The following is a 17,063-nucleotide window of genomic DNA, read 5'->3' as shown; positions in this document are numbered from 1 at the left end:
CATCTAGTTGAAATCTAGCCAAGACACCCTACCCATTTAGCAATATGTGAATTGTAAAGTGGTCACAACTTTTTTGACTGCTATCCTGTTCACGAACCCCAGCTCCAGAACCCCTGCCTTAGAGTTAAATTTTCTGCAGATTATGCACAATACTTGTTATTGCAGTGATTTCTGCCTGTCTGATCACACAGTCCAACAATTCTGATTATTCTGATTATATTAAAATAGGTGACTTTTCTATTAGTCAGTTATATTAATCCAAATTGGAGAAGGATTATGGGCAAAATTACATTAACTGGAAGGTTGTTATGCATTTCTTAACCCCTCATTACATGCAGTTTCCAAAAATATATAAATATGCTACCAGAGTATCACTGTTGAATTTAGCAGCTGCCCTACATTAATAAAGAGGGAATAATCCAAAAACAATTACAGAATTCAGAGAGAAAAAAGCATTGATGGTGTTTTGGGTCCAACAGAAACCTGTCCTTTCATGAAAATGTACCTCCATGTGGTACCCTTGTAGACTTATAATAACCCCCCTCTAGGTCTACACACAGATTCCGCATTCACATGAGAAGATGCCTCTGTGGACACCCTCCTTTCCCTCTTGAGGTGTCTCTGTATGGTCTGAGATCCCCATGGAGGGGCACCAAGAACAGTGCACATCATCTCCCCATCTAGCTCTGCTATGATTCCTTGAAGAAGATGGGAGGCATACAACCTTAGTGTGGATGACATTACGCTCCTGTGGATTCCCTGGAGATCCATCATATTTGGAACTGGGCACCATAGTTTTTTCTGCAAGATGAAAAGCAGACTTTACCATCCCACTCAGCAGGATATATGGGGCACTGGAAAAGGTTGGGGAAGAGATCTCAGTAAAGGAGTCTTCCAGGAGATTTCCCTCCAAAACCCTGTCCTACAGTAACAAGGTCCTAATTACAGCATATGCTGAAATCCACAGATGTGTTCAAATATACAGTGTATTTGTCTGTAATTTAACTAAATTCCTCTCTTCTCCTAGGCTCTCCCAGTGCTGCCATGCAACAAATAGCAAGCCATACAGTTTGCACATGAATTGCCTTATGGGGCAGCCTTTGCAATGAGAAAAATACAAGGAAAGAGGGAACTGAGTGTTGTAGCAGATATTCACATGAAGATCTGAAGTGTGCAGCCATGTGCACTGTAGAAGGTTACCTGAAGCTAGGTAGGACAGGAAAAGAAAAATATAAAGCAAAACAACAGAAAATGACCGTATATCAAGCCACAGGAAAGGAAAGAAAAGAAAAGATAGTAATAAATGTAACCTACAGTCTTATGACTCAGGCCTGGTCTACACTGGTGACAGAGGTCAATGTAACGTCACTTACGTCGATCTCCTAATGCCTGCATCTACACTGGCACGGTAGTTCCGTCGACTTAAAGCGTGGCAAAAGTCAATGTAATAAAACCACCGCCATAAGTGGCATAGTGCATAAATTGAATTTCATGGGTTGATTTTGCATCAGTGTAGACAGAACGTAACGTAATTCAATGTTAATGGCCTCTGGGAGGTATCCCATAATGCCCCGTTGTGACCGCTCTGGACATTTGCGCTCTGCTGTTACATGGCCATGCAAACTGGAAATGGCCCCTCCCCTCAGGCCACGGGAAAATTTTAATTTTCATTTCCTGTGCAGCCAGTGTGGTGAGAGCTTTGTAGCTGAACTCGTCATGGCTACTGCAAGGCCCAAACGCAGTTCAGCATGGAGTCGACCGGAGGTCTTAGATCTCATCGGTCTGTGGGGCAAGGAGTCCATTATGGCTCTGCTCAGAGCCAGCAAAAGAAATTTGGACATTTACAGGAAGATTTCGCAGGGCATGTTGGAGAAGGGGCACAACTGGGACGTGCAGCAGTGTCACGTGAAGATCAAGGAACTACGGCAGGCATATCAAAAAGCCAGGGAAGCTAACAGCCGTTCTGGCTCCTCGCCCAAAACATGCTGCTTCTATGAGGAGCTGCATACAATTCTCGGCGGCGACCCCACCACAGTGCCACCATCAATACCTCCGCTGGATCCCAGTCCAGGGATGATGAGGACTCCATGGACGAGGAGGAGGATGAGGAGAGCAGCGTGCAGGAGAGCGGAGTGTCCATTCTCCCAGACAGTCAGGACCTCTTCCTGACCCCAGACCTGTCCAGCAGCACACAGGACAGCAATAATGATCCCGGGGAAGGCACATCTGGTGAGTTTTATTTTTCTTCTTAGCAGTTATGTCTTTTTAAATGGGGGGATGGGGATTTCAGAGGTTTAGTGGATTTTACTGGGGGGTTACTCCCGGAACAGATTATTTATATGCAGAGGTATGCTCTGAGAATCATCCGTTGATATCTCAAGGAAACTTTCATGTAGGTAATCTGTTATCCTTTGCACAAGATTTCGGGGGAAGGCAGCCTTGTTTGTTCCTCCCTGGTAGGATACTTTGCCGTGCCACACTGCAATCAAGTGAGCTGGAATCATGGCCGAACACAGCATAGCGGCATAAGGGCCAGGCTGATACCCCGCTGCGTGCAGCAAATCTTCCCTTTCCTCCTGCGTTACCTTCAGGAGACTGATATTGCTCAGGGTCACCTAGGGAAGACGGTGCATGTTTAAAGTACCCGAGCTATACAGCCAATACCCTGTACCTCTGTATTCCCTTTTGTATTGTTCTGCTGAGTCACTTAAATAATTTTGCTTAGGTATTTGACGAGACTATTAACCTGCCCGCACTGTCCTCAGATCCACTGTGGCCACCTCGTGACAAAACGGTCATCTTAATTAAACCGTGGAGCCCAGGCATCCCCCTAATACAGGGCATTTGAAATGAGCTTTTTAGCGATCATTAATCCTCTCTATAGCAGAGTAAAGTGCCCCTGGCTTACCATCTCTGTAATGGCACTGCGAGCTGACCCTTCTGAGATGTTCAGAATGGAATGTGGGTCTGGCTTAGCCTTGTGCACACTAAGGGGAGTATTTTATACATTGTTGCAGTTGCTTCATTTTCCTGGGTCTGCTAACAATGGCAACTTTGTGCATTTCTTTTAATTCTGTAGACACCTCGGCCTTGGCTCCCCCCGGCCCCAAGAACTGCTGCGGAAAGACTATCGCAGATCAGAAAGAGTAAAAAAATATCACAGGACAACATGTTTGGAAAACTCATGAACGCCTCCATGGCCACTGAGATAGAGCTCCGAACGTGGTGGCCGACCTTGTCCCAGAACATGGATATGGACAGGGAGAATCGAAGAGCGATGCAGAAGCATGATTGCAGTACCCAGCAGGAGATGCTGCTAATCATGCGCGATCAGGCAGACATGCTCAGGTGGCTTGTGGAGCTTCAGAAGGAGCGGCGGCCGGACAGAGTCCTCCGCCTATGGCTTTGCTGCCCTCCCGCTCCCCCACCCCCCAAGCAGTCTCGGAAGAGAATGGCCAGGCTGCAGTATGTGGTGCACTCCACCCCAGTGGAAGCAAGCAGAAAGCAATGGTGGCCACACTGACAGCTGTCCTGCAAGCAACCACGCTACCCCTTGAGACTGTGAATGAACACTCGCCCCCCGCCCCCACCAACTTGAATGTTCATAAATAAAAGTTTGCATCATTTCAATACATGTCTCTTTATTAATTCATAGCTTGTTTTGGAAGGGCTTTAGAGGGTACAGATATTGATGGGAGGGGGGATGGTAAGCAAAGGCACAAAACATATAGAAACAGAAATCATTACTGTGTCTCTCTGCAGAACCTGGTTTTCAGTGCTTCCCAAAGGTGAAGCACTCTGCGGTTAGCTCTGAGCGTATTTGCTGACATCTGGCTGCTCAAAATTGGTGGCCAGTCTTTCTGCCTCCACAGCCCAATCCTGGGGGAACCTTTCCCCCTTCGCTTCACACGCACTATGAAGAACACAGCATGCCGATATATCTGATGGGATGTTCTTTTCACTCATGTCCAGCCTAGTAAGGAGACATCTCCATCTGGCCTTTCAACACCCAAACGCATATTCCACCACCATTCTGCAAGTGCTTAGCCTGTTATTAAAACGCTCCTTGTTGCTGTCAAGGTGCCCGGTGTATGGCTTCATTAGCCAAGGGAGCAAGGGGTAAGCAGGATCCCCCAGGATCACTATTGGCATTTCCACATCACCAATGTTAATTTTTCGGTCTGGGAAGAAAGTGCCCGCCTGAATGTTAGAGAACAGCCCTGAGTTTCTAAATATGCACGCTTCATTCACCTTTCCAGACAACCCCATATAGATGTCAGTAAAACAACCCTTGTGATCCACAAGGGCCTGCATTACCATGGAAAAGTACTCCTTGCATTTTATGTACTCTGTTGCTAGATGGTCAGATGCTAAGATAGGGATGTGTGTGCCATCAATGGCCCTCCCACAGTTTGGGAATCCCATTGCGGCAAACCCATCCACTATGTCCTGCACGTTTCCCAAAGTCACGAACCTTCGTAGCAGAAGTCTACTGATGGCGCTGCACACTTGAATCACGGCAACTCCCACTGTAGATTTACCGACTCCAAACTGATTCCCAACCGAGCAGTAACAGTCGAGGGTTGCCAGCTTCCACAGAGCGACGGCCGTCAGAGCTTGTCTCAAGGGAGTATTCACGTGCTTCAGGGAAGGGGACAGCTCCGCACAAAGTCCAAGAAAAGTGGCCTTTTGCATACAAAAGTTCTGCAGCCACTGGTCATCATCCCACAGCTGCATAACGATGCAGTCCCACCAGTCTGTGCTTGTTTCCCGGGACCAGAACCAGCACTCCATGAGCTGCAGATGATGCGTTATGGCCTGCAGCAATCATGAATTGTTACACTCGATGTCTTGTAGCAGGGCAGCCTCATGACATCGCTGTTGCCTGTGCTTCGGGTTATCATTCTCCTTTGAAAATACTCGAGGATAAACCGCGACGTATTTGTGACGCTCACAATAATAGTGCAGAGTTGAGCTGGCTTCATGTCTCTGCAGCAACAGCGAGCACACGGCATAAACAAATGGCGGGAGAACCAGTTTCCTGTTTGTTTGGTGGAAGAATGGAGGGGGAAGGAGCGTTGCATCATGGGATGATGAAACTCGTCCCAACAGTCACCACGGCTAGTTGCACTGTGGGATAGCAACCCACAGTGCACTACTTTGAATGTCGACACAAGCGTGACGAGTGTGGACACATGAGCCCGGCACAAGGAGTGTGGTGTCGACACGCTCCAGCAATGTCTACAAATCAGCGGGTGAAAGTCGATTTTAAGTAAGTCGACTTCACTCTGCAGTGTAGACATATCCTCAGTTTTTGTGGGGAGGAGAAATAAAATAAAAAGGGAGTGCAAACCAGGATTAATGATAAGAGCTCTAAAATACTTGTAGCTCTTTCACAAGTCCTTACTATCCTGAATGCATCCAGTCTTGTAAGCCAAGAAATTAGTCCTTCCTGAATCACAAAGTTCAGATCCAAATCCAAGTTGAGGCTGCTCAGATCAGATGTTCAGGCTCATCACTGGATGATTTGTCCAGGAAAACCTGGTTCCACAAGCTTTATGCTTCTCATAGAACAGCAGATGGTGCTGTTGTCATTTACATTTGTTTTTCCATTTTTTCAGCTGTTTTGAATAAAAAGACATGCCGCAAAAACCAAATGTGTGGAAAGAAGAGTGAATATGATTCTATTAAAATGAGAAGTGCAGATGAGTGAGTTTTGATGTATGGAAAACAAAAAGGAATTTCAGAGAGAGAAACCCTGAGATGGAATTTTCAGGGTATGTTTGCGTGGGAGATGGGAAGTGGAAAGAGGCAAAGGAGAGATTATGGGAAGCAGAGGAGCAATACAGAATAAGGCATTTGGGGCCTGATTTTCAAAGGTGCTTAGCACTCTCAGCTCCTCATTGACCTCACTTGGATCTGTGGATGCTCAGCTCCTCTGAAAATCAGGCCAGTGTGTCTCATGTCAGGCATCCAAAAACTGAGACACCCAAAAATCAGTGGTCAGTTTAAAAATGTTGTTCTTAAATATCTGAAGAAAATACAAGCAGGTTGAGACTGCTGATTAGCATCAGCGAATGAAGAAATCAAACTGATCAAGATCTGGCACTCCTGCACTGCACCATTAATTGCTTGTTCAGGTTTCAGATATTACCATAGCTTGATTGTTTTTTTGTGTTTCAGATATTACTAGAGCTGATACTCCCTATCTTCCTTTCTTTGTCTAATTATATGAATGAAATATACACAAAGAGAGAGCACGAAGAGTTTGCTGCAATGGTGCAGTCTTCTTTGGTTGAAGGTATACACTCACAATTGGTCAATTTAGTCTGTAGTTTAGGATTGTGCCTGGAATCCTCACTAATGATAAATTCTCACATAACAGTATCCATAAGTAATGCTTTCTACCATCTCTTTCTACCAGTGGCTAGAAGACTCCATCCTTGTGACTCCGAAAGCCCCTCTATGCCAACTGGCAGAGGACCCCCCATATTGTAACTCACATTAGGCCTGACACACTGTTGGAATTATTAATAATATTTGAAATAATTAATATTAATATGGGAAACCAACAAATGCTAATTTAATCATAAATGTCTTTATTAAATCCAAATGATGAATGGTATTTATACAATTGCTCTAAACATGCCTAAAAAGCCTAGATAATAAGCAATTTACTACATCCAAACACGTAAGAAAATATTTCTAAGCATTTGATCAAGATACTTACAAGTGTGCTAAACCAGTGGTTCTTAGACCCATATTGGTCGGCTCCAACGTAGATACTAGGATGTTCAGTTAGGATATTTTAGAGAAGGAAGTTGATGATAATATAATATGTTAAGAAGGTTTCTCAAGATATGAAAGGAGCACCTGCTTTGTGGTACATAGTACTTCCCTTGACAACACTTTATATAAATATAGGTAAATATGTATAGAGTGAAGACCAATTCTTTTTTATAAAATAAGTATAATATTGCTGCAATTTCCAAAAATAAAACAGCCTGCACAATATGCATTGTTAATCAGAACAGGGAGGTTTCTTTTGCTGTTTATTCAATTAAAAGTCCTCAAAATCTGAAGGTAACCCAGGTAATAAGCTCCCTTCATCAGCTGAAAATCAAAATTAATCTACTGATTCACTTAGACAAAGAATTTTAACATCCTCCAGAGTTTGATGCAAAATCTCTTCTCACCTGCACCAGCGTAACTGAGAAGAAAATGTGTCTCTTTATGTTTAAAGCAAGCCAGAGGCCAACTGTTCTAATGCTGTCAAAATCTTTCTTTCTGCAGCTGAAAATCTGAATGGGTGGTTTGAAACCAGTGTTGTGTCTGCCTTAGACATTCCTAATGAATGAAAAGTTGCAAAGCTATAGTAGGTGGCATGTCACTGAGAGCTGTAGAGGGGGAATTAAGCTCTAGTTAGAGTGAGTGCAGTAAAGCAGTCTGCAATGGTTGTGCTAAGATGAAGAATTAGACTTAATTTTTCACCATCTGTCTTTATTTTGCTAACCTACATGAGTGGACACCACAGAAAGGTCCACCAATCCTTTTTTATCCCCTTTGTGTGGCTGAAGAGCATTTACCATACAGTATGTAATTCACCAGTAACAGTCTGCTTTCCCATTTGTTAACGTGGAGCACCTTCTTTGTAGGTATTCACTTTTAAACGTTTACTATCACTTGGACTCAGAGCCAAGTTATTGTGGTGAAGCTTAAATGGATGTCACCATTGGTTCACTAGAAAAGTGATGAGGTTGTTAAAATATGCATAGTCCAGATTTCTTTAGCTTTCAGCACTAAGAAGCTTATCTGAATTAGGCAGAAATACAATAATGGAGAACACATCTCCATAAAATCAGCCTTCTTCACATAGGTTCCCATGCTGCAAATCATTTAAATGTGTGCTTAGAGTTAAGCACATGCTTAAATGGTTTCCTGAATCAGGGATATAGAGTACAAGGAAATATACTGTCAATTCATTGGATAGTAACTGTTCATAGTGAAGAAAGCACTATATTATTTCAGGACATTATATTGTGCCAATTGCAATCCCAATTACAGTGACATTAATGAGAGCATAACCTGAGTAAAGATTGGAGTTTTGGCCCATAGACTATAATAAAGTTATTCTGTTTTAAAAATAACCACCAAACTACAACTTTACTGCCTTACTATGGGGCCATTCAAGCCCTCTAGGCAGTTTCCACTTCATTCTGACTCCTTGGTATTGTCTATCTGTAAACATAATATGTTGATTTTCTTTTATTAAGTAGGCAAAATATGAAGAACTTTGAACTTTCTTGGATTAAGAAAATAAAATACAATTGAATAGTCTTTCAGTTATCTACTAAGCACAGGTCTTCTCCCTTCTGAAAAGCTACCTATGCTGCCTATGGTAAAGTTATTTTTTACTCAAAAGATTGATGGAGAAAACTAGCTGACACCATGTTTGTCCTATGGTTATGTACTTAATCCGAAGTTTAAGCACTATGGGCTCAGTTCACCATTGTTGTGCACCTTGTATAGCCATTTATACCAGTCCAAAGTGAGTGCAAACTGGGTATAAAATGACATCTTCAAATGACATCTCCAATCTGGAGTTTGTTGACTACCACCTTTTGCAGTCACGACAGAATTGTAAAACTTCCACTCTCCTTTGGATACCATTCCATCTGATAATATTTCTGACCTAACTAGCTCTATTTCTTTCTCTTCCTGATTTGTTTGTGCTCATCTGATAGTATGAGTACTGGAAGTGAGTCCCTCTGCAATTGGCAAGCTATGTGCCCACAAAAAGATGTTATTCTGTATAAAATGCTACCATTCTTATTTGGTCATATTTTACATTCACCTTGAACTGTGTAAATGACTACACAAGGTGCAGAGTAAACGATGAATTGGGCCCTCTGTGCCAACATCTCATTGTCACTTTTTGGCTTGCACATCAAACTATAGGCTTCAGAGTGTTCCCTCTTATTTTATTTTGAAACTTTTCATATGAAAATAAGGACACAGCATCTCATCAATTTGGCTGAGAACAGTACCCTTGAAAACATCAGCCAAGAGAAGCTCTAGTGTTTTAGAAAATAGACCTTAATGCGATACATTCTCTTTAATGAGTGTAGCTAATCCTCTCGGTCTGCTCATATTCACAGCAGCTTCTTCTGCATTGAGGCTTGCCAATTACTTTGAAAACTCCTGACTCATTCCAATATCTCTTAAGGCCCCCTTCACTGAGTGCAGAACATCTTCAACATCAGAGGAGGGCCCTTGTTTGATGCTGTAAAAGGCTTTCTTGGAGGTTATAATCACGTAATTTACTTTAATGGTCCCTGGATCAAAGCAGAGCCCCTAGATCAGCTCCTTTTTAGAAACACTCACCTCACTTATACCATCTAATTACAAAGGAAGACATTTGATTTTTTATTTTTAAACTCAGATTCCAAGATACACCTTCAGATCTTTTCCTGTACTGTTAACAGGACTTATTTCAGCAGGCAATTACAATATTAATATCATGCTTCCCTTCTGCGCCACCCCCTTCCCCCCCCCCACATATTTCTCAAACCTCTTCTATTTAAAAAATAAATTAGTAACAGTTTGCATCTTCATTGCACCTTCCATCCAAGCCATTTCAAAGCAATTTTTAAACGAGTGTATTAAGAGCACACATTTGATGTAGGTATTATCCATTTTACAGATGGGGAAATTGAGTCCAGAGAAATCAAGTGATTTACCCAAGATCATACAGGCAGTCTGATTCCCAGTTCTGTGCTTTAGCTATCAGACTATTTTGTTTGGTTAAAAAAAATACACACAACTTGAAGGCCAAGATAAATAACAATGATTTTGGGTATGTTGATTTTTGGATTCTTAACTGGAGACATCTTAAAAAGGCCTTCTTTTCAGAGGGTGAGTGCTCAGCACTTGCTGAAAACCAGGCCCCTCTATGGTGTCACAGGTTGGGCACCCAAAAATGAATGCATTCAAAATCACTAATCACCTTCAAAAATCATGGCCTCAACTGTTTTGTTTCTTCTCCCTTCCCCGCATAGTTCTCTGTTTAATCAACCTCTTCCATTTGTTTAAGCCACTTTCCTAACAGATCAGATACCTGCAATGAGTTTAGCATCAAGAAGTTTTAACAAAGTTTTCCTCTCTTTTCACACTGAGTCATTTTGGGCCCATTGTGAGACATGTACATTTTTTGCACGTCCTCAGGAGCAAGACACTAGCACTATGCTCTGGAGAGGAACAATGGCTACCCCACGCATTGTACTGGATTGTAAGAAGGTTACTTAGCCCCTGCTTAGTCCCCATGCAGCCCAACTTACGAAACCTGAAAAAACAGTTGGAGACACAGATGCGGATACAACAGAGGATGAGTAGATCTACTCATGCTATATTCCCAGCGGCTCTTACATACCCAATGGGCTGTCCAGCAGGCACTTCACTCCCGGACTAGGAGTTGCTGTCCCTATGAGGTTAACTCCTGATGGTTTGCTGAAAAGAAACAGTATTATGTATTTTTATCTCCAACATCATTTATTACTTTGCTCCTCACTCCTTTGCTTCCCTAGCACCTCATGCCTGAACACTCCCTTTTTATATTTCTCCCACTTTTGTCTCGTGCCTTTTCCATGCTCTTCCTTGGGTCTGGAACACCCTGTATGAGGGAGAAACCCCAACTCCCCTTTGGTCTGAGATCTCAGCAGCTGCAGACTCAACAACCTGGCTCAACCAGCCTGGTGCTAATAAGTTTGCCAAAGAGTTACTCCTTATAGCTGAATTTTAGCTGGTGCACATGAAAAGTCACCTTTCAAGCACCTTACAATTCCGAAGGCTGAAAAAGTAACACCCCACATTACCATTTAAAACAAAGCAAGCCTAAAACACCTACTTATTTCATTATTTAAACAGTATGCACATGATCCCCAGTTCTGTGCGCCTCTCTCTCTCTGTCAACAAAAGGCCCTCCCAAGGGGACAGATGCATTTAGTTATCTGCTTGTGCCTGAATGCTCCTTAGCTAGGGCCTTAGCCTTCCCCACAAAAAAAAACAACCCTCAGTATTGAAGCTGACATATAAATGTAAATTAAATAAGGCGCATTCCACAAGGAGTAGGACTAGTTCTGTATTACTCACTTCTCCTTTAATTTAAGACTCCAAACTAGGGAGAAGAAAATATATTTAAGAAATGGGCAGTTGAAGGGAAGAGATTAAAGGAAACAAATAAGTTGCATGAAAAAGGGGCTCAGCCTACTATTGCAATTATAAAAATACTCCAGCAGATGGCACAAGAAAATCATAATGAGAGGTTATGTTCAGACTTCGTTAAGTTTCAGTTGTGGATAATAGTCCTTAAGAAATACATTACGGTATCTTATTACTTGCAGCACATTGTATATTTTTAAACAAAATAGGATTAGAATTTCCTAGACATTAATATTTTTAAGGTTTTCAAAATGTAAAGTGAAATAATGCAAAGGCTATTTTGAATGAAAAGTCAAATTCACCCTATATTTTTAAAAGGAAAATGTAAGGGATTTTGTTCCAAAGCCCACTGAAATCAGAAAATCTTTCCAGTAAAGATTACTTTGACTAGCAAAGTTTCTGAAATTAGAATTTTTGCAGTTATTTGGATTTATTGCTAGAACAAGTGGATAAGCAGCTGGTTCTTCCAAGCATGTCCCAACATGTGGCTTTGCACAATTGCCCGGACATGATGGAGATAGGAGAAGGAACATTCTATGTTTATACCATACTGATTATTGGAGCAACAAGAAGCTGCAGAGCTCCCTGTGCCATGTAACTTCTTTTTCAGGAGAATCAATGAGGACCCAGAATTCAGTGGTACATCAGCTTTGATCTCAAGTGATTTACGGTCAGAGAGGTTGACATTTCATTAAATCAGTTTTATCCTTAAAACACAGTTCTTAATTTTAAAGCCTTGCATATGGCATGTAAAAACAGAAATGAAACAAGCGAGAGGACAGTCATACTATATATCAGAGGGGTCCAACGTTTTCAGCCTGAGGGTCAAAATATTATAGCATCCAACTCCACTGCAGGCTGTCATTGTGAATTTTGTGGTACACTAGTCACACAGGCTCTGCAAGGATCAGGCTCTACAGATTCCAGGCCTTTGTGGGTTCCAGTAAACACTCATACATTTCAAATGAGTAACAAGATCATTTTACACAAGAGGACAGAAAATAAAACTTGCAATAGCCTAGGCACAATTACTTTCACAGCTGCACAAAGATCAACCAAACAGTTCCTCTCCCAACCCCTAGGGGCAGTTTTGTTCGAGGCTATAATAACTGTACCTCCTAGGGCTCCTCAGGCCTAGTGCCATGGATAGGTCATTCCATCTACTCACTCCCAGAGGCAATGATGCACTGGCCTGGAGACCCCATTGGCTAGAGTTCAGTACTTTTGTCTGTGCTCTCATGGAGGTCTAGCCATACAATTCTCCTGCCATGCATATGCAGTTGCTCCCCCAACTCCTACTTGCAGGCTGCTGCACCATATCCTTCCTCCGCTGATACTGCTGGCCCTCAGCCGGCAGCAGTCTACCTCTCTGCCTAGGTCTCCCCCTTCCAGTCCCAGGTCTCAGGCTGCATGTCACTTGGTGCTCAGTGTTCAAACATAAAAAGAGAGAGCACCAAGACATGCAACGCTCAGGCTTTATTCCCCCCTTCTCATGTATATACAGTCCTCTCTCATCAAGCACTTCCTTGAAAATAGAGTTCTCTATGTTACTAGATATTACCCTGTACACAAGCATACTCTCATACTATAACACCCCCTATTGGGAAGCTAGCTATCCTAACATCGAGCCTAGCCTGGGCTCTGCAGCCAACTCCCTGGCTGTGCTTCCAGGTGGCTGCTCTTGCCCACATGCCACACCTGGCTCTCCGCTGAACCCAGTCATCTCTGACTCACACTGTTACGTCTTTTGTCTATACACTAGGGATTATGCCCTCTACTGGCTGGCTGTTGAACTGGATTACATGGTGCCCTCCATAGGCTACATCCTCTCCCTCCGCCTCACGCATGAAGAGGGGGAAGGTACACAGCAATGAGACAACAGGTGCATTTTGTTTATTTCAGAAACGTCAAAGGATCACAATCAATACTTTGGGGGCCCATCCTTTCCCTGTTTTGCTTCTTCCGAGCCTTTCAGACTGTTACATCTCCTTCCCTGCAGCACTGCCACACGGTGCATCGAGGCTGGGGAGGGAAAGAAGATGGAGGCCGTCAGCTATAGGCAGCGGGCACACAATTCCTGGGACCGGGACAGGGAATCAGAGAGCCATTACCGATTGCTGGTTCTCGGCTTCTCCTCTCTTCCTCTCTCCGCCGGCTGCTCTGGGTATGTTGTGGTGTGGACTAGGCACAGCCCTAATCTCAAGCACAGCCAGTCATACTCCTATCCCATTCTTCTGGGGCTCCAGCCCAGAAGTCGTCAAGGGAGCAGTCAGAACTACTTTCTCCTTCCTGCCCTGTGATTCAGCAGCTAGCCAATAGGGGAGTTGCTGAGCAATTGTCACAGAAGAGTTCAGCGCACTCCTTGGGGGAGATATTCAAGGAGAAGTCAGGCACTCAACTTCCATTAAAAGTAATTACATTTTGTAAAACTATTTATGTGGCAAATATACATTTGGGACCTAAAACTACCTGATTGTTCTGATCTGTTTTGCTTCTCTGCCCAAAACTCTCACTGACATCCATGGGAGTTTTAGTTGAACAGGGAATGCAGGATTGGGTCCAGTGACATTTGTAATGATCACAGAGGCGTCATTCCCACTGACTGTGAATGCCTATTGCACTTAAGGTATCCCCAAACCACTTTGCAAAATAATGAGTTAAATACTGGTAGTGATATGACTGCAGAGGCAAAGCAACCATTATACATTCAGCAATAATACACCTTGACACTAGAGACTGTGTACGCATATGATTGTATAGTTTACAAATATCCTCAGGGCTCAGAAAGTCCCACAGCAGCCCTCTCCCATTATACCAACTACTGTACATACGTTTCCACTTGGAGACTCCTTTCTCATACTGGCAGCTGAGATATACCATTATCTTCTTTGGAACATTTTGGCTTGCTGGACACATAACAGCATGTATTTGTGCACACACAATTACGATCTCTCAGCAAACATCTTCTAAAAATTAAAAAAAAAATGTATTTCTCAAATTATTTTCAACTAAAGAAAAATGTGAAAGTATAAATGCAAAAGCACTATGGTATTTTTAAAAGTAAGCGATAAAGAGAAAAGAGAAAAAACTGGTTGTAGCAGCATCTGAAACACAAAACAGGGAAGTATTGCATGTTGTTGGTCTTGAACAGGATTTAAAGCAACTTAAAGCTGCGTGGATGGGAAAAATGACTAACATGAGACTGAAGACTCTCCTATTAATTTTTTGAAGAGATCCCAATACCATTCGAAAGCCTGTATTCTGCCTGACATGCTTGCCTTAGAAATTCAGATCAAATCTTCCCTTCTATGGAACCTAAGAAACTGCAAATTCCATGGGTCAGATCATCAACTGATATAAATCCATTGTCTGCAATGGAGCTACTCCAATTTATACCAGCAGAGAATCTGGTTCTCATGAGTTTCGACTTGTGGAATTTCTACCTGGACATCTCCTTGGAGTTGCATTATCCCTCTGCATTACAGGCAGAGTTCAAGGCCCCAAAATGGGACAAAGAAGCGAACTGAGGGGTCCACCAAAGGCCAGAATTCAACATACAAAAGCCCTGTGCCGCCACGCTACTTCCCAGTTGCTAAGATCCCATTCCTGCAAGAGCAATACTTTCCCCATTTCCACAAGTCCTTGTGATAGGTGGTATGGGAAATGACATGTTGATGCTGACCCCTTCAGCATTAATTTACACCAGCAATGAGAGGGACAAGGCCAAGGAGAGCAGGTGTTCCACTAACCTTGATTCTAGCCAATTCCCACCCCATCCACAAAGCACCTCAGCTGGGGAACACCCACAGAAGGTCTTCCATAATATCAGGGGAAGGATAGGTGATGCTTTGAAACTACTACTTTCCCTCACCCATCCCAGATCCCCTGGTTTGCCATTCATGATAGAGGAAAGAACAGTCTATGCCTCAGTAATGAGAATCAAAGCTGTAAAATAATACATAGCATTTCTAAGTGGACTGATGAAAATGAGTTTAGAAATTCTGTCTGGAATTTTCAAAGAATGAAATTCACCCCGTGAAAAGAATTTGCAGAAGGCTCTGTGCACCACTTAAATCCTATACTAAATTGGAAGTCATCCATACAGCCTTGGGTGGGCACTCTGTACGAGTGAAATTCACCTAAAAAGCACAGATAGGAAGGAGAATTTCAGTGATATTTATGAAGAAGAATGATTATTACCTATATACCTGTATTTTTTTCTGAGCCTCTTTATGTCAGGACCCAAAATCTAAACTATGTTTAAACTATGTTTGGTTAAAATGTATCTGGATAATGAAAAAGAAACCTACTCTAAAATTAACTATTAATTATTGATGGGACACTCATCATGTCAATCTTCTACTCACTATCTCAATAGAATGATTCAATAAAGCAACACCTTGTGAGAAGATTCCTTTGTCATAAACTTCATTTTTTTGTGCAACAACCCAAAGCCTAACAAGCAATAGAGTTATGATTAAATTGCCTAGGGCATCCTCTTAAAGAAATGACATGGGCCGGATTCTGATCTCACTCACACTGGAATAAATCAGGACAAATGCCATGAAGTCAAAGGAGTTAAACCATTGCAAACGAGAGTAGAATCAGGCTGTAGGAATCTAATTCCATGATGAAATTGCTAGTGTAAATAATGAGTGTTGTCATTCAGCCTTTTTCTTTTTCCAAAATGCTTTTAATGAATAATGAATTTTATGAATAAGCTTTAATGAATGACTGATTACATTTTAATGACTAAACTAATAAGATCATAAGTTAGAGTGCTTTCCTTCTTGCTTTTCTCTCCTCCTTCATCCCCTCCCCTACACAAGCATCCCTTTTAAACCTTCACATCAATCAGAGGAACAACTGCCAGGCAGTGACAAGGGGTTACAAAAATGCAAACATGCACAGGGTGCACACAAGGAAAAAGACATCCCCTATTTACTCTAAGTATGTGAGATATTCTCCAAGACACAAGCATTTGAATGGAACTGACATTTACGCATTTATTTCATTGATGGGTCTTTTGGAGACATTAAAATCCATACATGTCATTCAAGCAATCCAAAGGAGGATTGTTTAATGAATTCTATAACTGGCAGTTTAATATAGTGTATAAGGAATTCCTACTGCAGCTCAGAGAGGTTGTGTATTGTCAAATAATAATAGTATTTAAATAGAGTAGCACTTCGCACTTCTATATTGCTTTTCCATCTGAGGCCTTTAAAGCACTTCAAACATTAATGAACGAACCTCCTACCACCCTTAAGAAGTAAGCAATCACATTATACCAGGTGGAAGGAAATTGGGACACAAGGAGATTAAGGCCCAAGTTTCCAAAGTGTTCATCAATTTCAAGTGTCTTTCTAGAATCTAGACAGATACTCAAAATTCTAGAAGCAGCTTCTCAGAGCTGCTGACCACCTGCAGTTGCCACTAACTTCGAATAGAGTTCAGGGCCTCTGAAAACTGTGCCCCTCACTGACTCAAGCTGGGCACCTAAAAACTAAGGCACCTAAAATTAGTGGGCACGTCTGAAAGTCTGGACCCATGGGATCTGACTACACTGCACCTGGGAGATGTGAGTTCCAGCAGGGGCAGACAGACTAGAACCAGCTCTGCTTGAGCTAGCGCTTGAAAAATAACAATGTGAATGTTGCAGCACAGGGGGCAGCTCGGGCCAAGCACCTGTGTCCAAGTCCACCCAACCCCCCAGGTCCAAGCTCTACGGCTCGCCCAAGCTGTTGTCCATGCTGCAACATCCACACTGCTATTTTACACCCGCTAGCCTGAGCAGAGCCAGCGCAAGTGTGTTGTACCCACACTGGGAATCACACCTCCCAGCT

This window comes from Emydura macquarii, unplaced genomic scaffold (assembly GCF_026122565.2).
Source record: "Emydura macquarii macquarii isolate MOO-44397 ecotype Brisbane River unplaced genomic scaffold, CSIRO-AGI_Emac_v2 contig_3517, whole genome shotgun sequence".
In the NCBI taxonomy this organism is placed as follows: domain Eukaryota; kingdom Metazoa; phylum Chordata; order Testudines; family Chelidae; genus Emydura; species Emydura macquarii.
This window is presented reverse-complemented; position numbering follows the sequence as displayed.